The 23,981-nt window shown below is 41.5% G+C and overlaps 1 protein-coding gene and 1 pseudogene across 7 annotated transcripts in view; one reads left to right on the top strand and one right to left on the bottom strand.

The window, feature by feature from the left end:
* The window catches only part of TEAD1 (TEA domain transcription factor 1), a 279,132-nt gene that overhangs the window by 137,720 nt on the left and 117,431 nt on the right, over positions 1-23,981 (top strand). The window lies entirely within an intron of this gene.
* On the bottom strand, positions 11,667-23,498 carry LOC136389670 (protein FAM118B-like; annotated as a pseudogene).

Here is a 23,981-nt window from a genome sequence, read left to right as displayed (position 1 = left end):
AAGAGCACTTACGATCTATTGTCTCCTGGGGAGATGGAAATATGATGGTTTTGTCTCTAGCCTGTAGGAACTGTCAGCCTCATGGACAACAGATCTGGAATAAATATGATAAATGAAAGTAGATGGAAAGATTCACATTGGCACAAGTTTTTTAAAAAATAAAAAATTTTATTGGTATTCTATCTTTTTTCAAATGTAGTGTCTAATGTGAAACTTACGATCTTCGTCAAGAGAAAGAGTAATCTTGGAGATGCTGGAATTTTTCTCAAATTCGCTTTGATATGCACGGATCCTTTAAGTTCAGGATCAGAGCGAATCAGCCACATGTCTTCACTAAATCGCTCTCTTCAGGGAGATGGTGGCTAAGCACTCTTCTGGGTGCAGGAACACTGAGCCAGAGAGTCATCCACAGTGGACTACACAGCAAGTCATCTCTACACCCACTGAGATTATGAACACAGCATTAGTGTAATAGAACAGGATCTCTTTGAAGGCAAGGCATCTGGGCAGGCTGGTAGTAGGTGCTTGGGATAAAGGAAAGGGTCAGCGACCATGATGTTATAAACCAAGACTCACAGCAGATGGTCTCTCTGAGTGGGGTGAGGATGGCAGAATTGCTGGTGTCTAAGTGCTCCTGCTGAACCTGTATCACTGGGCTCTGTTGGGCAGACATGGCCTGGGAGCAGCAGCTCAGCCAGAGAATGAAGGATGGCTTGGAGCTAGAAGGGAGTAAGTAGTTCAGTCTTGGTGAAGGTGTTAGAGCTGTAGAGGCCGGTGGGGGGCCAGGTGGGGGCTTCCTGGGAGGTCTGGCCGCAGCTTCTACCACTCTGATATGTGAGAAATGGAAGGATGCCAGGGAAGGCTATTGGGTATTTTTTTCCCCTGTGAAATGATAGAAATGCCATCTTTTAATTGACCATTGGGGAACTGCTTTTAAGAGAGCTTCAAGTGAACCAAATAAGGGGTAAGAGGGAGGGAAGAGTTGCTGAGGTGAGGTGAGCACTGAGGGTCACATTCTGGGCATCTTAGGTTTCATCCTGGGAACATAAGATTTTTGTGAGTGAGTGAGTGAGTGTGTGTGTGTGTGTGTGTGTTATTTCTATTCTTTACAGTGGTTCTTTTGGTAAGCAGTATATCATTAAAGCCAAGAACTGTGCTTTTCATTTTTAGAAATGAAAATGAGGAGCCCAGAGACCTCTTTTTAAGACAAGAGCTGTGTGACTTTGTATGAACTGCTTAACTCCTCTGAGCTCAATCTGCACCTCCTTTGCAAGTTTGTGTTAAGGAACTGCATGAAATGACATCTGGCTGTTCCTTTCTTCAGGCAGGGTAGTGGTGCTAGTGAACAGAGCCCAGAGCTGCAAATTCACCTTGGATCTCCTTGTGTTGTTTGAATTTAGCTGAGGTGCCACTGTCCCCTTCTTCTGCAGGTGGTGTCTTAAGTTGCTGCCCATGGTAGAGGAGGAAGGATGGGGCCTAGCCTGGGTTCTGCCCTCCTAGATGAGGTTTGGAGGTGCTGGCCATAGGTCTGAAGCCCTGAAGAAGTGCTACAAGGAGGATGTTTCTTTCCCTGTTGGCACTGCATTCAGTTCTTGACAGTTTGATACAAACAAACTGTTCTGGTGGCTGTTTCTTATTCCCTCTGCTTCCTGCATGCTGACCGCCACCCTGGCTGGTCACTGGAGCTGACCTGTGGGCAGGAGTGGAAAGCATCGCTGACAATGTCTGTTATTGTTTGCCCTCTGTGGAAGGAGGGGGTCTGGCCAACGCTGGAGACTGCTCTCTGGCTGTTGAGGTGTGTGTCGAGGCCACAGGGAGGCTGGGCACCTTGAGAGTGCATACAAGCCTGGGCCACTGGTCCTGGGTTTGATTGTGGTTCCACTCTTGAAGAGAGAATTTGTTCCCCTTGAAACAGGTATGTATGTAGCGAAAGGCACTTTAAAAAGCTGTAGGAACCAACGTAAGAGTGTGTGAGAGTGGCTCTGGCCAGCACTGAAGAGGTTCGTTTGATATCCTTCGCACACACAAACACACACACATGCACACACATATCCTGAGCCTCTGCTAGCATGGCTAGAGAACTTTATGGAAGGGGACCCTGTGTAGCTTGGACAGAGAACCTTAGGGGCTTCTCTACATCAAGAATATCATGGCTCTTCTTCAATCCAAGGCAGAGGAAGTTCAGATCAGAAGTGCTTCAGAAGTCACATAAAGGCATAAAATAATAGCTCTTGAGAATCTTTGCACATACTATCTCATTTTATCCCTCAACAGCAGGAAGGGTGTAGAGGTTTCGACAGGTTAAGAAATGTGTTACCCAATGAGAGGGCAAGGAATCGCAATCTAGAAGTCCAGCCCCCCTCTGATTGTCCCACAGCACCGTCTGTGTGTGCCTGCCCACCCACCCATCCATTCTCCATGTGGACAAGGAGCATGCTTTTTCCTTTTATTTCTCTCAGGAGCAGGCACCCAGTACTGGAACTGGGCCCCATAATGGCTGCTGACTAAGAGCTTAATGGAGTTACTGCTGCTGATAAACCACAGTTGTAAAGGGAAAGAAGCAAGCAGGCTGGCTGACATCAAAGTTGGTTTTGTTTATAGATGAGAGTAGGTTTCACTTTGTGGGCTCTAGATCCCCTGTCCCCAAATCTCAGAGGGGGTGAGTCTCAAAATGAAGCTGTATCCTCTCTCCCGGTGAGCCGACGGGCATCTGAGCTGCCTCTGAAGTAAGCAATGCTGTCCCCACCCCAAAGGTTTCCCCTTGGTTTTTGTTCTTTAAAATGTTTCATTCCTACTTGAATACTCCATTTGAAATAATTTAGAAAATATGGAGATTAATAGAGGAATTGAGAAGAAAAGAGATCTCAGAAATGTAATGGACTTAAGCTGCAAAAATGTAAAACCTATTTACAAGGCTGTGTGTGTGCACTGACCTTCCTCCTCAGTTAAAACTTAGCGTGGATGTGATGTCATGTCCCTGGTAACAGGTGTATTCCAGGTGAAAAATTCTGCTAAATGTAACCAAGTAATAAGGAGTTAGTTTTAACAATTGGGTGATAATTGGACTAATTTGTCATCTGGGCAGAGCATAGGGACTTGATGGTTTTAGAGAGTGCTTGTGTTCTGTGTGTGTTGCTTCAGAACAGAGGTGGAGCCAAAGGAGAAGTGTGTACTGTATTTCCCCATGTAGATGACGCACCTTAATTTGGGGGCCCGAAATTTGAAAAACAAAAAAAGTATTAAAGTGATTGAATTCAAGTTTTATTCATCGTAAAATTCATACAACTCCTCATTACTGTCAAAACTCCCATCCATTAGCTTGTCCTCATCTGTGTCTAATGATGAATCGCTGTCTTCATATATTGCCTCATCCTCAGTTCCATCTATGGGAAATGCAAGTAAAAAAAACTACAACCACTGCATAAGACGCACCTAGTTTTTAAACCCCAAATTTTTTGGGAAAGGGTGCGTCTTATACATGGGGACATATGGTATGTTTAGCACTGGGGCACATAGAAGACCAGGTACTAGCCACACCAACACAGGGAAGTTGTTGTCTGCCTTAAAGCTGGGTGAATTCTTTTCTGTTACTTCACTGGCTCAGGAAAAAGAAGGAAGGCAGCAATTTAGGATCATAAACACGACATAAACCAAATCTTTTTAAATTACTCTATGCAGCACTTCAGTTTTGATTTGGCCCTGACTGAAGTCCTTTTAGCTTTTCAGAAAAGGAAGGTTCTGCTCTGGCCGGTTAACTCAGTTGGTTAGAGCGTCATCCCAGAATGCAGAGGTGGCTGGTTCAGTCCTGATCAGGGCACATACAAGAACAGATCGATGTTCCTGTCTGTCTCTCCCTCTCTAAAATCAATACAATAAACATTTAAAAAAGGAGGAGAAGGAGAAGGAGAAGGAGGAAGGAGGAAGAAGAAGAAGAAGGAGGAGGAGGAGGAGAAAGAGGAGGAGGAGGAGGAGGAGGAGGAGGAGGAGGAGGAGGAGGAAGGAGGAAGGAAGAAGAAGAAGGAAGAAGAAAGAAGAAAATGGAAGGTTCTTAGGAATTCAGGCAGTGCCTCTGTTGAGGCTGAGCAAGCTGGTTACCGCCTTGTCCTCTCTTTCTTGGGAGCTGCGCCTTGGGTGATTTGTTGTTGTTGTTGTTTTTAAATCAACCAAATACTTTTTATACTCATGTCCTACCTGGGGCCAGATAGAAGTCAAACTGCCCACCTTCCCTTCTCTCATTCTAGTGCCTGTGGGAGCACAATCTCACTTGGCCCTCTGGAAAGCCCCCACAGGGTTTGGAAAGCATTCTAGCAGTGATTCTTTCACATGGGATCCAGTTTTTAGGACACTTGAGCCAAGGTTGTCAGTCGTTTGCTTCTAGGAGTTTCTTTTCTCCTGTGTATTTTATTTTCCAGGAGATTTTAGGGTTGGTTCAGCAGTTTGACTCGTCCCACTCCTTTTCTGTTATTCCTAGTGTCTTACAAGCCCCAAAGCAATAGATAGCATTTGTTGGCTGGTTAGGGGCATTTCCATGTTGGGCCCCTAATCCCAGAGATCAGTAAGATGACCCTTTGGGTGACCTTTTTTCTCCTGGTGAGGATGTGGATCTATTTTAGAAACAGGATAAATTTAATTTTACACACAAGCCAGATGCAAGACTATCGGAGTGGGAGGGAGATTTTACACCCTGTGGCTATTCATTTACCACATATTTTGTGCAAATTTCTGCTGCCAGAGAAAGAGGTATTGAGATGAATAAGACACGGTTCTTGCTCTTGAGATGCTCACAGTTTAGAGGAGGAGACACAGTTGGACACAGGTTGCTACAATATTATACTGTGAAAGTAGAGAACCCAGAACTAACTTTGGGCCCCTCCCTAGTCAAGATGCCCTCTCTAGGTAGCATGACTGGAGGCCTGATGGCTTGAAATACTGTTTCCAGATGTGATGAAGGGTTTGCGTCTTTGGTGGAGCAGCCTATGTGGGGCATATGCACGTGCTACCACTAAAGAGAAAGGCATCTGATGTTCACTAGCTGTCAGGTCAGCAGATCCTTACACCAAGAACTCCACGGGCTCTCACAAACCAGGAGATTTGTTTCTCCAGGCCGGCTGTTAATGTTCTTGGAATAAAAGGTACTTCAGAGCAGGGCTAGAATACTTTTTCTATCTAGAAATTAACAAATTTTACTTTTAAGGGAGGCCAGGGTAAACATATGGCGGTCAGCCAGAGGGGTATAAATGGCCAGAATTTGGCTTTTTCCATTTTTTGACTACAGGAAGAGAGATTTCCATGGACATAATTCCCATCTTGTTGCTATGTGTGTCCTAACATTTTTCTTTTGTGAACAGTGTATTTATGCCATGTATCACACTTAATGTATTCTGTGTGTGTGAATGCTGGCCTCTTCAAAACTGTTGACTTCATCATCCATGTTCTGTCTAGAAATGAGATCTTGATGCCCCCCCCCAAATGAATTATGAAAAGCTTTTTATAGTAATATAATTGATCCACTGTTGGTCACACTTATAAAAAATAAATCAGTGTAACATGTTAATATTTCATGAGTGCCCACGTTGCCAGCTCCTTGCAATGGGACTGAACTATAAAGAATGAGAATTGTTTCACAGTAGCCCCGCACGTGGACAGAGTGCCAGGAAAGAGAGTTTAGGGTTGACTTGAAAGTTTGCAGTGCACCAGGGCCATTGAAAAACAATCTTCTGACTCATGTCAGATTGTTATAATTATTTAATGCCCACAATGCAGCTTTGTCCCCACGGATTTATACTGGAGAGGTTTCTTACCCACACATTGTGGTTATTAGTTGCAAAGAAAGCGGCGTTTGTTTATAGTGACATGGGGTGTATCTGTATGGCAAAGAAAACACTGCAAATTCTGTCTTCTTGTGAAGGAGGCAGGAATTTGGCAGACAACCTGTAGGAAATTGGGAGACATGCTCTCATTACTTTTCATATATGTGGGTGGTTGCACCTAATAACCATTAGACACCTTTTGTTTCTAACCTTTGTCCTAAACTCTTGAAAGAATGAGATTGCATGTTTACTTTTCATTCGTATATCATACAGCTGATGTGCTCCAAAGTGTATCTAAACTTTGAATTGTTCGGCCTCTATTAAATTTGGGGTCACAAATAGTGTCTCTGGAAACACTGTTAACATTTGTGTACCGAGTAGTATGTTTTGAACAGTTCTCACATGACCAAATTTTATTAAGCTCTTTCTGAGGACATGGGATTTTTTTTTTCAGTCAAAAAATGAAAGTTGAGGAAGTGATGCTTTGGGGTCTCCCTGGGGACATGTCTGGTTTGGAGATCAGCAGTGGTGCTAATGACCCAGAGTCAAGGCATCTGGCTACTTGGGAGACGAAAGCCCTTTGAGTCTAGGAGGATCAGTCAAGTCCAGCTCCTCAGAACTGCCCTTCTGTCTGTGCCTCCCTTGGCCCTCCCCTCTTCCCTCACATGGAACTCTAATAATTGCCTTTGCTGTCAAAGGAGGTTCAATATCAATGGGTTTCTCAAGCTTAGAGGGCAACAGGGAGACATTGAATCAGAATAGTGTGAAATTGTCCTGAGGCACTCACAAGCTGGGGTGTGCAGATGCAATTTATAATTGCACCGGAAATACTTGTAACCTTTATCATGCTTAGTAGTGGAAATGAAAAAATCTATATGAGTCAGCTGAGAACTGACTAGGGACCATAGCAAGTGACTGGATCCTCTTAGATTTTCCAAGAAAACTACAAATAGAAAGCAGACCCAGGAAATAGGCTAGAGTTTAATGTGAATGTATCTTGACCCCCTAATTAGCCCTTGTGGTATATTCAAGGGTTTTTTTTATGCTGTTTCTGGTTCAACAGGAAGTATGGCAGATCTATAGGAATTGATGGTTTATGGAGACCAGAGAACCGAAATTTTGGAATTGGGATTGTCTTAGAAACCCTGAATATATGTTGACTGAAATATAGATGGTAGGATATTGAGAGTGATGCAAATTATGAGCGAATTAAGAAAAAGGTTTGCATTTCAGCATCTTCCCCTCATGCCAGGGGCAGATACTACACTGTTGCATTGTTGTCACTGGTAGGAAACCCTGAGGTGTAGAGAGAATGACTTCTCTTTATTAAAAAGGAACTCTATATGAATATTCACTTTATAATCCTTCTTTTATGTCTTATGTACTTTTATATGTGCCTGTTACATTTCACAGTAGAAATAAAATGTTTAAGACGCAATCTTATTTTGTCATATATTGACCCAGTTTTAAACCATTTGAAATGATGGGTCAAAACATGTTATTGTTTAATAGACAACTAAATGGCTTATTGGTTTTATATGATAAACATACACTCAAAACCTTTGTTTTCTTGAGGCCGGGTAACTCAGTTGGTTAGAATGTCATCCTGATACACCAAGGTTACAGGTTTGATCTCAGTAAGGAGACACACAAGAATCAACTGAGGAATACATAAATAAGTGGAAGAACAAGTTAATAATTCTCTCTCTGTGTCCCTCTCCTTTCCTTTCTTTTTCTAAAAAAATCAACAAATAAAGTAAAAACTCCCTTTGTTTTCTTACCTTAATTATGAGCTCCTGGAGGGCAGGGACAGTTTCTCATACTTCTGGGGTTTGGAGGTGGAGGAACTGAGTGAGCCAAGTAGACAGGAACTTAATGGTTGGAGCTCAGGGCCTGTGCAAGGAGGAGATAAAGTAAGAGGTGAGGGGACAGAGTGTTAGTGTTGGAGGGTACTTACTATGTGTCATGCTGTGGTATAATGTACTCCTTCACGGTGCATAGCCAGATGGCAAATGTTGTATTAATGGGGAAGCATGTTGGTATGTCATGGTCCAGTTTGAATGAAATATGCTCAGAGCTCTCACCCCACAGTAATCTTATGCAACCTAGAGAACATCACTGTTCTGGGGAATGGAGAGGGGCCTGATTCTTATGACAAAGTCATGGCCGTGTAGCCTAAGAACGTAGGCACCCTCTGCCCCCACCCACCCACGGGCCATCCAAAGCCTTCGTCTCTAACAGCACTTTGTCTTCTGAGAAGAAAGACATGGTTGTTTTTCCTTTCTTCCTCTCCTCCTGCCCCCAAAGCGTCCTCCTTCTCACCCAAACCATGATCTCAGACCTTAGGAGTTATAAGTCAGACATGTCATGAAGCTTCTTTGAGATCACTTGTCTACATTGGTGATGTAATCAAAACATCCTAAAAGAAACCTTTGGAGTAGGAACTTGCCAAGGTCATTAGATATGCTTGGGTTGAGGGAGGAAGTATGATTACATGAAAAAAAATGGAATACAAAGTTGAGCCTATTTCATGATTATGCTACTGTTTCAGGGAGCAAGGGCCAGAAGGGAACCCAGACCAATGAAAACCTTTGGCCTGTAAGGGCTGTTGGATGGTGAATGCTGGTTTCCCAAAATAAAATTAGTCCATGATGATAATGATTTTATTGGGCCACTGATGTACATTAATTTAAAGAAAGCAAATGTGAATCATTGTGAGATGGCAAGAGGGAGTCTGAAAATCAAGCTAGGAACCCAGGAAGGTATATCTTAGAAAAGTTTCTCCAAGACTGATGGCAGAAAGGGCTTGCAGCTGTTTCAGGCATCATCATTTCTCTGAGTGCTTTATTCATTCTTTGCCATGGCTTCTCTAGTACCCTGCCTGCCCTTAAACCTGGGAAGTGAGCTCCTGCTACCATCCAGGGCTTCCAGAAGCAGAGCCCTGTTCTCCAGTTTGTCCCTTCTCTGTTGCTACCCAAAGCCGGATTCTATATGGGCTTTCTGCAAGGCTCTGGTGTGGCGAGGCATTGAGGAGGAGTGTGTGAGATCACACTCAGGGCTATAGGAGCACAGGTGCTTTCAGAGCAGTGATTTGCCATTTCTTATGTGAAAAACAAGAAGTCTAGATTTTTTTAGTTCTGGCCCTAGTTTTCATCTTTTTTTTTTTTTTTGTCCCATGACCCTGGTCTAGTCCTGAGACATTTTAGAAACTGTTAAAGTTGAATTTAACTGTGAGAGAATATTTTTATTCATCATTGCCTCGTATCGTAGTGCAGGCATAAACAGTTAACCTCTGTCAAAGGAAGGCCTCCCCTGGGAGTTCCCTCAGCATGCAAATGGAAATTGAGAAGCTCATCTACACGGCTCTGGGCTCGTTAGACTGTGTTTGGGATGGAAGGCTGTCTCCTGTCTCATGAGGAATCTAAAGCGTATGGGTAGTACTGGATTTATTACAGTCATGGCATCCTACAATAGAATGACGTCTGAATGGACATACAGATCAGATCCCATCTCATTTCATTCACAGCTTATCTCTTTGGATATCATTTGGCCATGTGGGTTAGGATTTATGGTTATGACTGTATTATTTTTTGTGGTATGTTAGAACTACGTCACTAAAGACACGAAGTTAGTAAACAGCATGGGAATCCTAGCAGATGAGCCAGGGAGCATTGATACCGTAAATTTCTACTCAAGGCTGAGTTAGACTCACATAACAGGAATTCCCTGTTTCATGTATGAGAGGAGGTAGCACAGTGCCAGGGAGACCAATCAGGATCCAGGGCTCTGGCTTCAGATCTGCCACATGCTGGTCTATGTGATGTCTACCCAGTTGGCTCACCTTTGTGCGGCTCAGGTTTTTCATCCAATAAATGTATTAGAAAATAGGATCAAAAAAGAACAAGATAAAATGTTCACAGTTACTTTATGATAGGAAATATACTTTTGGGCCTAAGATTCTCAATGGTTTCATATGTGTGCTGTCTCAATCTGTTTGGGCTGTTAACTAAAACACCATTGACTGAGTGGCTTATATACAACAGACATTTATTTCTCACGCATATGGAGAATAGAAGTCCAAGATCAAGTACTGGCAGGTTTGGTGTCCCGTGTAGAGGACCAGCTTCCTGGTTTATACTGGGCTGTCTTCTCTCTGTGTCCTCACATGGCACAAGGGGAGCACTCTTATTTCTTCAGTTCCTTATAAGGGCCTAGTCTCATTCATGAGGACTCCACCCTCATGGCTTAGTCACTTCTCAAAGGCCCCACCTTCAAGTACCATCGCATTAGAGATTGGGGTTCAACATAAGCATTTGGGGAGAGACAAACATTTAGTTTTAGTATGTACATTGAAGAAACACTGTACATAAATTCTATCATAAGAACAGTTTTATAATTCTTTATTTTGATGAACTTGTTTTGATCCTCACAATCACCTGATGAGATAAGTACTGTTATTTTACTGTTGAGTAGATAGAGGAAACTGAAGGGCATAGTGGTCAAGTCCCAAATCTGTGCGTAGAAAAGCTGGGATTTGAACCCAAGCAATCTGGCTCTAGAGTTCTTCCTCTTAACCACTACACCAATCTGTTCCAAGTAAATAAGCCCCAAATATGATGGGAATGATATTTTCCACTTAACAGATTCTTGTTCATTTGGCAACATGCAAAATTTATATGCCACATTGAAAGGAAACTAGGGTTTGGAAACTGAACCCAAGTTAAAGAGTTCCATGTTCAGTAGAATCTAAGTGCCTAGGGGAATGCTTGGTAATAGCTCTCTCTGAGCAGTGCCCAATTTATGTATTGAGCCTCATGAAGACTGGCTGTTTAGGTACCTTCTCGTGGACCTTTGGGGCTTTAGCAACTGTGACTTTGAATACCAGTGATATCATAGTCCACAGTTCGCACTGCTTTGCTGTGATCCAGATGCTCACATCACTCTTTTCTACACTATATATAGGTCTGGCCCCTGGCTTTGACGGTGTACACATGCCCACATTCACCCAGCATACTTTTCTCTCTTTTTTTGTTTATGTGTGTGTGTGTGTGTGTGTGTGTGTGTGTGTGTGTGTGTATATATGTAAAAGAAAGTGATCTAGTTTCTTTTTTTTTTCATGTACTTGTTGAATTTTACCAACATCATTTAGTGAGTAGACTGTCTTTACCCTGTGCTCTTGTCACCTTTGTCCAATATTAATTGGCCATAATGGCATGTTTGTGTTTTTGTTGTTTACTTACTTATTTATTTATTTATTTATTTATATTTTAGCAAGAGAGGAAAGGAGAGAGAGACAGGAACATTGATCTGTTTCCTGTATGTGCCCTAACTGGGGATTGCACTGACAACCACTGTACTTCGAGATGAAGCTCTAACCAACCAAGCTATCTGCACGATGGCCTGTGTTTATTTCTGGGCTCTCTGTTCTGTTTCATTGATCTGTATGTCAGTTTTATGCCAGTACCATGGTGTTTTGAATACTATAACCTTGTTGTATAGTTTGCTATCTGGTTGTGTGATTCCTCCAACTTTGTTCTTCTTTCTCAACATTGCTATGGCTATTTGGGGTCTTTTGTGGTTCCATATAAATTTTTGGAATAGGTGTTCTAGTTTTGTGAAATATGCTATTGGTATCTTGATGGGAATTGCATTGAATCTATAGATTTGCTTTGGGTAGTATGGACATTTTAATGTTAATTCTTCCTATCTGTGAGTATAGTGTATTTTTCCACTTATTTGCATCTTCTTCAGTTTCTTCAGTGTTCTTTTAATTTTCCCAGTGCAGGTCTTTTACAACCTTGGTTAAATTTATTCCTAGGGCTTTTTTTTTTTTTTTTTTTTTGACTTTTTGTCTTGGAGTTACTTTATGTAGAATTCAAAACGAAAACCCCACATCACACTGACTTGGCTTTATGGTACAAGAGAAGCAGCAGGAATTCATAATGCTATGAGGAGTTGGGAAAAATGGCTCTCTGGAGAGTGAGGTCACCGCTCCCCCACATAAAGGAACAGACCTTTTAAAATTTAAGTTACAAAAATTAGACTTGTTAGTACCTATGTAGGTAGTTTTCTAAAGTGACTAAAAGTAGAACCGGGGCCCTAGGAAGTAAACAAACAAGCTTTTAATATAGCTCAGGTAAGTAAAATACTGTACACTGTAAAAGATCTAGAAAACTAGAGCTTCAAGTCTTGTTTTTAAAAAACAGCCATTAGCTTAATTGAAAAACCAAGTAGAATACAAAACTGCAGTAGGGCTGTGGGGAGTCATCTGCACCCACGGTCTCCATGTGGAGCAGCAGCCTGCTCAGTGGACACCATACTGATCTGCTGTGTGGACACAAGCAGTGTGTCCAGCCAAGGGGTGGGGTGGGGAGCTGCATCTGGGTTCTGTTGTCACTTGGGTGTTCTCAAACTGGGATAGGCTGCATGAGACCAAGAACCGGGAGGCACACAGAATTAAGCTGGAACACCCTCCCACACTCGATGCAGCCCCAGCCCTCAACTTCTGGGTTTTAGTTCTTCCTAGGAGCTGTGTTGGGTTCTTCTAAGTCACTGTCAAACACTGCACGGTAGGGCCGTACAGTTGATCTAACGCTGACAACTTCTGTAGCACTCATATACTGTGGTCTCTTATTTCACTGTGTGGTGCAGATGAACCATTTAGCTGACTGTCTCTCACCATCCCTGACCTACCCCTCTTGGACATCTCACAGGTCAGCCACTTGAAATATTCTGGAAGGTCAGCATATTTATTTCCATAGGAGATGACCTTAATCCCTTTGTCCAGCATGTTTTCTCGAAACTTCTTGAACTCATCTACATCTCCTTTCCGAACCAGCATGAAATGTTCTAAGTCATTTTTATGCTTCATGGCCTCCAGAGAAAGGGCTTGGAAAGTGGTGTCATCCATAGTTCGGCCACAACCCAGGAAAAGAAATGACTTGTTTTCATAGAGTTTCTGAATCTCTCTCACAACTTCCGTGTTCCTGAGCACATTCTGATACCCAGCTGGATGAAGGACAATGCCGCTAGGGTTGGTGTAGACCCCATGGATGTGTAACACACTCAGCTTCCGCTTCTCCAGAGCCCACTTGAGGACCTTTTTTTCATCAGTAAGGTCAAGGGATTCAAGTTATTTTCCTTGATCTGCTGCATACAGTTCCAGGAGGCTGTCGAAATTTGTAGTCAATACCAGGGCTCCATGTTCCATCAGAAGGAGAACTGACTGAAGTAGGTCTTTTCCCGAATCTTCAGTCTTTGACTCCAAGTCATTGAAAACTTCATATAAACAGTCTCTCAAAAACGTAGATTGAACATTACTAGTACGCTGGGCTTTTTGGTGGGGGATGCGCCATCACTGAAGAATCCACAAATGCTGTCTGTATCAGAGGCCAGGCTCCCTGTAGAAGCGATCGAGTTTTGTCCGCTCTGAACGCTGCTCTGGCAACTCCCTAGGGCTTTTTTTGTCTTAGTTTTAGTTTTTGTTTTTTTGATTCAATTGTAAATGGGATTGTTTTCTTAGGTTCCCTTTCTGATAGTTTATTATTGGTGTATAGAAATGTAACTGATTTCTGGATATTTATTTATTTAATTTCTTGAGAGAGGTGTATGTGTGTGGGGGGAGAGAGAAAGAGAGAGAGAAACATTGAGCTGCTCCTGTGTATGCCCTGATCAATCTGGCAACATCTGCACTTCATAATGATGCTCCAATCAACTGAGCTATCTGGCCAGAGCTTGGATTTTTATTTTGTATTTTTCTACTTTACTGAATTTATTTATCAGTCCATAGTAGTTTTTGTTGGAATCTTTACGTTCTCTTTATATAGTAATATGTCATCTGCAAATAATGATAGTTTTACTACTTTCTTTCCAATTTAGATGCCTTTTATTTATTCTTCTTGTCTGATTTCTATAGCTAGGACTTCCAGTACTATGTTGAATAAAAGTGATAAAAGCAGACATCTCTGTCACATTCCTGATCTTAATAGAAATGCTTTTAGTTTTTTCCCATTGAGTATAATGTTGGCTGTGGGTTTGTCATATGTCATATATTGCGATTATTGTGTTGAGGCATGTTCCCTCTATTTCCACTTTGCTGAGAGTTTTTTTATCATTAATGGATGCTGTATTCTATCAAATGCTTTCCTGTATCTATTGATATGATCATGTGATTTTTAGCCTTTAATTTGTTTCTGTGGTGTATTAATATTTATTGATTTGCATCCCAGGAGTAAATCCCACATGATCATAGTATATAATCCTTTTAATGTAATGCTGGATCCAGCTTGCTATTATTTTGTAGACAATTTTAGCATATATATTCATTAGGGATATTGGCTTATAATTTTCTTTGTAGTGTCTTTTTCTGGTTTTGGAATTAGGTTAATTCTGGCCTTATAAAATGAGCTTGGGAGTCTTCCCTTCTCTTGAATTTTTGGGAATAATTTGAGAAACATAGGTGTTAGTTTTTCTTTGAATGTTTGGTAAAATTTTACTTTGAATCCATCTGGTTCAGGACTTTTGTCTGTTGGAAGATTTTTGATTACTGTTTCAATTTTACTCATAATATCTCTGTTGAGATTCCCTGATTCTTCCTGATTCAGTTCTGCAAGATTATGTATGTTTCTAGGAGTTTAATCAGTTTGTCCAGATTGTCCAATTTGTTGGCTGATAGTTGTTTGTAACCTTCAACGTCACTTTCTTACTGATAATGGCAAATGATCTGGAACCCTAAATTGCCAGCTCTTATGGAAGGTAATGTTTTTCATCTTTAAGTGACTCCATAGTGCCAAGGACATTATAGATGCTTATTGAAATTAGAGCTCATTAAAGAATTTAAAAATGGCTTTATAGAAAAAACCTAGATCTGTTTTTATTCATTTTTACATTATTGATCAACTTGTGTGGGGCCTATAGTCAGATACTAATTGGCTGAGCCTTGGTCAAGTGTTTTAGTGTGCACACCTGCGTGGGCACCTTCTCTCTCTTGACCTCCCTCCTCCTCTGCCTGCCTTCCCCCCATTTACATCCTCTTCTGCTCCTTTTTCTGATTCCTTCTTTGTATCATACTTGCTCTTTCTTTTTCTCCTTTTTTTTCCCCTTTAATTACTCTGCCTTACCTGTAGAGAAACTAACTAGAGGTTTAAGTTTCCCTTACACTGTGGTTCTCTCTCTATAAAAATAGAGAGCACCTCTCTCACAAGTGTAGAACAATGATTGAAATATTATTTTGAAGGAACCATTGCACACAGGTGTACATACCCATAGAAGGCAGGTGGTATGCTGGGTCCACCGGGTCACTTCCTTCTTGGCTGTGAGCTCAGGTCATTTATTCTCAGCTTCCCATCTTCAGCTTCCCCAGAGGAGTCCAGGGGAATATGGTAGGATGGAGGCCTGGTCTGTGAAATGTGTCTTCTGGGAGGAGGACAAAGAAGACATGGAGTTGGAGAAGGCCATGCCTTTTCAGGGACTGGGGCTCAGGGGTGTCCTTGTACATATCCACTATGCTCCTCCCAGCTGAGCAGAAGCCTGAGAGCTTTCCTCAGCCATGCTGCCCTGCAGAATGGTGTGCAGTGGAGTTCTGCTAAAGGAACTGCCATTTTAGGAGTGCCCTCATTCTGACATCAATGTGGTTGCACAGATAAAATTAGCATCCGTATTAGTAACGCCCAACCCCAAGAACCATGCAATTATCTCATGATTTTATTTAATGACTCTGCTCTTTTCAAAACTCGTTGGGGTAATCTTCAGAGTTTGTCCTGATTACATGTTGTATGGTCTACATAATAAGTGAACTAAAAAGGCAATTCAAACCTAGCTGTGGTTTAATTTCTAGCTTTTACATTTCAAGACAACATTCTTAGTAGGTAATTGTCCAGCATTTTTTTTTGCATATGCCAATTTTTACTTTGTTTATAGTTTCCATTTTCCTAGCCCATCTCATCTTTGATAGTAGCAGTAAAGATGAGAGAGCAGGTATACTGTGTCTCCTTTACCTTGCTAATCAGGCCATCTCTCTAAGTTCTTTAGGAAATGTTTAAGGATTAATAAGACCTTGCAGGGCCTGACCAGGTGGTGGCACAGTGGATAGAGCACCAACCTGGGATGCTGAGAACCCAGGGTCAAAACCCCAAGGTTGCCAGCTTGAGTGTGGGCTCACCAACTTGAGCACAGGGTCACCAGCTTGAACGTGGGATCATAGACATGACCCCATGGTCACTGCCTTGAAGCCCAAACTTGCTGGCTTGAGCCCAAGATCTCTGGCTTGAGCAAGGGGTCACTGGCTTAGCTGGAGACCCCTGGTCAAGGCACGTATGAGAAGCAATCAATGAACCACTGAAGTACTGGTACTATGAGTTCTCCTGTCGGTCCGTCCATATCTCTCTCTCTCTCTCTCTCTCTCTCTCTCTCTCTCTCTCTCTCTCAAAAGAAAAGAAAGACCTTGTAGGACTTGTGTATGGAGCCTCGGGGTCTTTTCTAACTGAAACGCCAGTTGCAGCTACTTGTTAGCTGTGTGATCTTGGGCAGTTTACTTGACTTCTGAGCTCTGATATCCAGATATCCTTGCCTGTCAAATGTTCTACTTTATAGGCAAGGCCTGCTTCACAAGGTTGTGCTCAAGCTTTAAGGAGGTAATTCTGTGAGTAGTGCCTGGTCCATAGAAGACATTTATTTGCGTAGGTGCCAAGACTTCCCAGGTTGCTCCATGGCTGGGGATGCTGGGGATCTACTGGCCTCTTCACCTTTCCATACAAAGATGTTTTCTCTAGTTGGGAAGTGCAGGAGGGAGGGGAGAGCGAGTGCTTCTGTGACAGCTAATTTATTCTTCCTCCAGACAATTTTGATAGTAAACCAAGCTATGTATGGGAAAAGATGCAAGGCTGGAACATGCCACATTTATCTTGTAATACACTAGTTTTATGTGACAAAATGGGATTTGTCCATTGTCAAATTTTCTTGTCCAAAATACCATTAGCAGAGAAAAGGAGAAGGACACATTTACTTGACATTTGTTATTTAACAGGCACTGGGACTGCAGAGCTGTGATGGTTGTTGGAAGGTGAAGAGGGTGTGAGAACTGGGGGTGGGAACTAAAGAGTTATTGTCCATCAAATGCAGTAAATAGAGGTTAGCAAAGGGTTCTTTTGCAAGGTTTCCCTTTAGCAGATGGAGGGCCAACTGCCGCCCCACCTGAAACAAATATTTATTTTGGCTCTTAGGGAAACTAAGTAATTTTGGCTTTTGACCTCTCTGAGATACTGGAAAATGAAAACTTTTGTAAAATTAAGGACATAAACTCTAGTTCTGCTCACACACTACACTTATTTTTTTTCCTCTGCCTACATTTTAAATCTTTTGAGTGAAACTTTTATTTTTTAATATTTTTGTAATGAAATTCTCACTTGTAATGTCTAGTTTGTTTGTTCATCCATTTGTCTTTTCTTATCAGATTTATTGCACTGTGCGATAGAACCCGTAAATTTTAAAGAACTAAATGTACACTTTGGGCACTGGGTTCTGCATACGGTAGGTATTCGGCCATCGTCTACAGACTTGTCTAATAGTGTAAACAGGAGTCGCCCTCGGTAGGTGCACACAGGATCGAGGGTGGGGTGTGGCAGAGCTGGCAGTTGCATCAGTTGGGTTCTGAACACCCGTCTGTGCTTCTTAATGGGGCATCTAAATTTCCACCTTTCAGAGAAAACAAGGACTTTGGAACCAGTGTGTTCTTTCAAATAATGCTGGATGCTACCTGATTGTTTCCATTCTGGAACCAAGTTTTCTTTTAAAAAAGAAGTTCAGCTGCTCTGTTAAGATAAGAGCCGGTTGTGTGAAAATCTCTGCGCGAGAGCTCCCACTAAAGGCTCTTTCTCTTCAAGACCCCTTCACAGTTCACTCCCAGTTGGCTTAAGTGGTGATTGGGGAAGAGGGTCTGGGCCAGACTGCTAGGGCTCCCTTCCCCCCTGTTCCTGCCAGTGCCGGGAGCTGGGCTGAGCAGAGGGTGGACAGAATTGGTGGGGCCAGGCTCCCGGCCTTGCAGAGCCATGCTGGCCTGGAGGCTGTTCAGCAGCTGTCAGGTGTGTCACCTCCTCCTAGACTGTGCTGACCGTTTGCTCTCCCTTATGTTACTTTCTCTCTACTTGGCACAGTCCTTACATGAGACAGTGCTATTTTTCATATATTTAGTAGTTAATTTTATGTGTTTTATCTGTTAGATGACATTTTTGGTTCTTGGCTCTTAATTTAAAACACACATTGATTTTTTTTGTGTGTGTGTATGCTTTTTTTTAATTTGTGTGTGATCGTGGGTCAACCATATATGAAAATATTTATGCAGCTCAGTTTTGTAAAGTCCTCAGAAAAGGTAATAGCACGAGTAGAATACTTTGTGCAAATTATGAATACGGTTTCCTCCCAAGATCCAGAACAAGGCAGAGATGTTCACTGTCACCGCGTCTATTCAAAATTGTATTGCAGGTTAAAACATTAAAGATATCCAGATTGTAAAGGGAGAAGTAAAGATCTTTATTTGCAGATGAACTGAGCCTGCTTATAGACTATCTTAGGAAACACACACACCACAAACCTACTAACAAGTTCAGCAAACTTATGAGATACAAGATCAATATAAAAAACTCAATTGTATATACTAGCAAAAAAAAAAAAAAACCCACACCACAAAAACCCTAAAAATGAAATTATAGAAACAATTTCATTCAAAATAGCATCAAAAATTAAATTCTTAGGAATAAACTTCCAAAAAGAAATGTAAAACTTGCACACTGGAAATTATAAAACATTGCTGAGAAAAGTTAAGGGAGATATAAGCAAATGGAGCTATATTCTATGTTTATAGATTGAAAGACTCAATATTGTTAATTCTCCCCAAATTGATTTATAGAATCCCTATAAAAATCCCAGCATGTTTTTCTGGGTAGAAATTGACAAGCTGTTCCTAACATACAGAAATGCAGAGGACTCAGAATTAAATTAAAAAAAAAAAACTTTGAAGAAGAAGAAAATAGAGGTTTACACTTTTTGGCTTCAAAACTTACTACAAAGTTTTGATGGTAATCAAGACAGTGTGTTACTGGTATAAAGATAGATCATTGGCACTAAGTAAAAAGTCTAGAAATAAACTGTTACATTATTGTCAATTGATTTTTCTGTAAGGTGCCAAAGCAATTTAATAGAAAAAAAGGTAGTCTTTTGAACAAATAGTAATAGGACAATTGGCTATCCACATGCCCCCCAAATCTATTCAAACCCTTACCTCACACCATACACAGAAATGAACTCAAAATGGATTGTAGACCTAAATGTAAAAGTTAATACTAATCATCTAGAAAAAAATGTAGTAAAATATCTTCATGACCTTGGGTTAAGCAAAGAATGATGAAACCAGAAGCACAGCATGCCACATTTCTTTCTAGAAGGGTTAATAGCTGTGCGTATGAGACTATCTCACTAGACCATTAAAAATTGTCTTTCTAAAAATCTCATTCGGGGGTGAAAAATGAACACATTGAACTACATTCTTTTGTTCAGAGTAAGATTGAATTTTTAGATTTTTATTAACCATTCAAAATATTAAACTTTCTGGGCTATTCTAGATCTCTGTCCTATCTTTTTGAAACCTACCAAACCTTTCAGGAGAAAATGTTTCTGTGAAGAAGGACATAAATTTGTAGGATTTTCTTTATATGTTGAATTATACTTTTCTTGTCATGCGTGGATCTAATGGGCTTCCATGGTAGAGTCATAGTGTCTTTTTGTCCTTCTGCAAATAAAATTGTGTGTGTGTGATTAAATTTCAAAAAATAATCAGCAGAGTAGGAAGTGAACATAGGCCAGACTATTAGAATAATCAGGTGTGATTAAAAAAAAATGTGAGGGATTTAAAATCAACCTCCTGGGTTCAAATCATGGTTTACTTCTTACCAGCTATGTTGACCTTAGGCCTATCGTTTAACTTCATCAAGTCCTTAACTTCATCTGCAAAATAGAGATAGAAAAATTATTTCTCTCTTAGGGTTGCTTTGAACATAAAATGAAACTTTGTCTCATTTATCTCCTCAAATGAACCAAGTTTGGCAGTATACCTGGCACACAGGAACTGTTATTAATATTGTTACAGATTGGATTTCAGATCCCTGGGCTGGCAGCCTCCTGGAGGCGGTTCTTCCAGACATTTCATGTAGTCTTCTTTTTTAAGGTGTGGTTTAATTGAAAGGTGGGGAGCAAGATCTTTTTGTCACTGCAGACACGATTTCCTCTGGGGCTGCTGTGCTCCCTACGTATTGAATTCATAGAGTAACTAAAGGACCAGAGGGAATTTCTCTCAACTCTCTGTCTCCTAGAATACCTCTGGGTACTGGTGAGATGCCAGTTCTGTTGTTATTGTTTTTAGAACTGTGAGCCTTCTGGATAGAATCCAGTGGATTCCCTTGAGTGCAGAAGAATTAAGTGAGGTGAGGGAAAAGCATTTAGACCTTACTGTCTAATGTGAACTTTGCCTAATTTTGCTTTTGCCCTAAACTTAGATATTTTACCTCTAACTAGCCTGAGGGTACTTCACAGTCAAGAACTGCACCTTTTAATTCTCTGTAACTCTGAAGGCACCTGCCTCAGTGCTAAGCAAACAGTAAGCATTCAGGAAATGCCAGGAATGTGCCTGGCATATTCTGAGTTTCCAAATAAATGAAGTTAAGGAATCATACTTATCTCAAGTGACGGTCATACACATAATCTCATTTCATATTCTCAACAGCTCTTAGAGGAGGGGTTTATGAGAAAAAGAATACATTATTCTTATTTTACAAATGGAAAAATTAGATAACTTAATGACTTGCTAAAAAATGATACAACTTTTAAGAGAGAGAGAGCAGAGATTTGAACTCAGTTCTGCTAACTCTGGGTCATAAAATCATTCTGTTGCTTCCTGCTTATGAAGTAGATTGTCACATGCATCAGATGGGTTTTGTTCTATTTCTTTATTATAATAGTCTGGCCTATGTTCACTTCCTACTCTGCTGATTATTTTTTGAAATTTAATCACACACACAATTTTATTTGCAGAAGGACAAAAATACACTATGACTACTATGGAGGCCCATTAGATCTACACATGACAAGAAAAGTATAATTCAACGTATAAAGAAATTGTCCATGCACCCTGCTTGTCTATTTTCAGGTTTGCAGGAGGAAGAAAAAGATTTTTCACTTTCAGTATGTTGGATAATGAAAAAAAAAAAAAATCCTCGGAGCAAAGGCATATACTCCTGCCCCCAGCCCCCAACCTTAACTTTCTGGACAAATGTTTATGGTTTATGGACTTCATATTGTGTTTTGCCCTTTGTGCCAGGACAGCTTTTGTCACCACCCCTCCTTTTTTGGCAGGAGTTGTTATCTCCCTAGCCAGTGAAAAAATGAGTGAGAGAAAATGACATTTCCTGGTAATGGAAAGTAGCAGTTGGTGAAACTTTAGAAGAGAAATGTGCTGTGTGTATGTGTACGTGTGTGTTGGGGAATAAGAAATGGCCACAGTGGAGCCAGTTGTTGGTTTATTTGGCTGGAGAATATATTTGCTTGCATCGTGATTGTCAATAAAGATCTTAAAAAACCCCAGCTTGACTGGAGGGCCAAGGGGGCTGCCCTGCCGCTGCTCCAGGATGGAGATCTTTTCCTGGTGGACACTTGATTTACAAGTACAGTAATTATTCATTCTTCCTCCTTGCAGCCTGCTGAAACAATCGCCTAGCTTGTTTGGTGCACAGTGTGGCGTCGGACAGCAGGCCTTTTTATGTAACTGATGGCTCTGTATGTTCATATTGTTCTTTATGTACTTATTTTATAGCTTATGCAGCAGACATTCAAGTCAATTAGCTTCTTGTCTTGCAAACTGGGCACTGCTGTTCTAGAACCAAGTTAGAAGGGTGTGTTCCAGGGCAACTGGGCGACCTCTCTCCTTTCTTTTTGTGCTGTGTGGGTTGGTTTCAAGTTACAGCATTTTTATTGGCTCTTCTTGGCTGAACCTTAGTTTCAAAAGCTGGCATTTGGAAGTTGAATTTCTTAAAGCCATAGCTTTTCTTTTCACAAAATTAAAGTCAGGTAATACATATAGCCCACCCAAGGCAGTGTGATTTTTCTTTAACTGATGATGATGATGATGATGATGTGTGTGTAATAGTACTTACAAACCAAAAGTACAAGTGAATGGTTTTTTGCTCACAGTCCCTTCACTGGTGCCAACACCAGCTTTCCTATACAGAATCCTTGTTTCCTCTTGCTTGGCATTTTTCTATATAATCTTACTCCTGTTTTATTTTTACTCTTTGTCCTAATTGTTTCCTTCACCCTGTTTTTTCTTTCTTCCCTTCTCTTCCCTTCCCCTCCCCTCCCCTCCCTTTCGTGAGAGAAAGACAGAGAGGGAGACACAGAAAGGGAAAGAGGTGAGAAGTATCTATTCTATTCATAGTTTCTTAACTCGTGCTGATTTTGAATATTGACTGTAGTGCTCATACTGATCCTCTAGCCAAATTGTTCTCTTTATTTATTGAACATATTCTACATTCCAGGGTCCACTTTTAGCATAAGAGGTGGAAAAGCACTGGGGTGTAGAATGCTTCTGCTGTCCCCTCACTACCCAGTTGTAGAGACTAGACATGCACATGAGTGTTTGCAGTACAATCATCATGAAAGCTACAAGAGTTAGAGTATATTGAGCACATATATCTTGAAGACAATGCCTGGTGCCTCAGTTAGATTCAGCTGTGTAATTCCTGAGACAGGACACATGTCTTAGCATCAGAAGACTGATGAGGCCATATTTATTTCTCTATAACACTCATAACACAAAATATTTAAGGCTTTTTAACTGAAGGGTTGGGTAGGGGAAGAGTTAGTAGTTGTCTACAAAACAGGACAAGGACATTTCTAATTGGGAAGGTCAGAAAAACGTTTGCTGAACTGGGCCTTGTGGGTGGAGAGCTTGAGCAAAGATAGGTACGAGGACATGATTGTCAAGGGGGCAGCAGAGAAAGGACCTTGCAGGGGCATGTAGGAGAGTCTGCTGTGCCATTAGGAAAGGGAGGAACTGAGCCTTGCTGAAATTGGAGGAGAGAATTTAGACAGAGGTAGGGTGGCAGTGACCAAATAAAGGAAAAGAACATACTGGAGACTGAGCTGTACCTCATCTCACTGGGCAGGTGTGGTCAGAGGGCTGCCTGTCCTGCAGAGATCCACAGAGGCTGCGGGTGGGGGTGTCCCGGTGCATAAAGTGGTGCTGAGCAAGTGGCCGAAAGGCGGGAAGACCCTGTTGTATCTTATGGGAGTCAGCTTACTCATACACTTCTTTACAAATTCCAAGGCTCTCTGTTCCTTCAGTGAATACTTGAGCATTTCTTTAATGAAAATAAATATCTACTGTGAACTCTAAGACATTACTTGTTTCTATTTTTATTTCTGAATCCCTTGGTGAAATCAGAACTGCTCCTCTTGTCGTTTCTCTGCTTATGTTGTGTCCACTTATATTGAGTCTACCTATACTGTCTGGGCAGGAAGTGGGCAAGCTCTGCCTTGCTGGTAGACCATTCATTCATTTGCCTGCCAGAGCAACTTACTGTTGCCCTCCAGGGCTGGCGTCCCGGCCCCTGTGTCCTGGCCTCTAGGGAAGGTCTGGCCACCCATTTGAGCAGCCTGCGAACTGGCCTTTTCTCAAATAAGCAGCTGAAGGGAAGGCTTCCCCCAGGACCCTCTGGGCGTGGAGCACTTCATGGGCAGGGAGTAGTGCCCACGCTGTCAGGGCCTCCTCGCCTCTGGGAGCTGCCCCCCTGTACAGCACACCCAGCCTGTTTGTTCTAAGGTGTCTGCTGCTTGTGTTCATTAAACAGGAACTAGAATGTGTTCATTCTTTAAAAAAAAAAACTGTTAGCATGCATATACTACACATAAGTATATATACACAGACTGTTTTTACACAATTATAACTGAATTATATGTATATTATATACTAATAATATTCATAATTACATTTTACACATGCATGCCCTAATTTTAGTTCCTATTTGGGGCCAGTGTAAAAGCAGAAAACAAGCCAGACGTGTAAGGAGAGTGAGGGAGGCCCCCCACCCCCACTAGGTCCCCTTCCCTCCACCGTGGCTTCCCTGCTTG

This window comes from Saccopteryx leptura, chromosome 1, assembly GCF_036850995.1.
Source record: "Saccopteryx leptura isolate mSacLep1 chromosome 1, mSacLep1_pri_phased_curated, whole genome shotgun sequence".
Classification (NCBI taxonomy): domain Eukaryota; kingdom Metazoa; phylum Chordata; class Mammalia; order Chiroptera; family Emballonuridae; genus Saccopteryx; species Saccopteryx leptura.
This window is presented reverse-complemented; position numbering and strand designations above follow the sequence as displayed.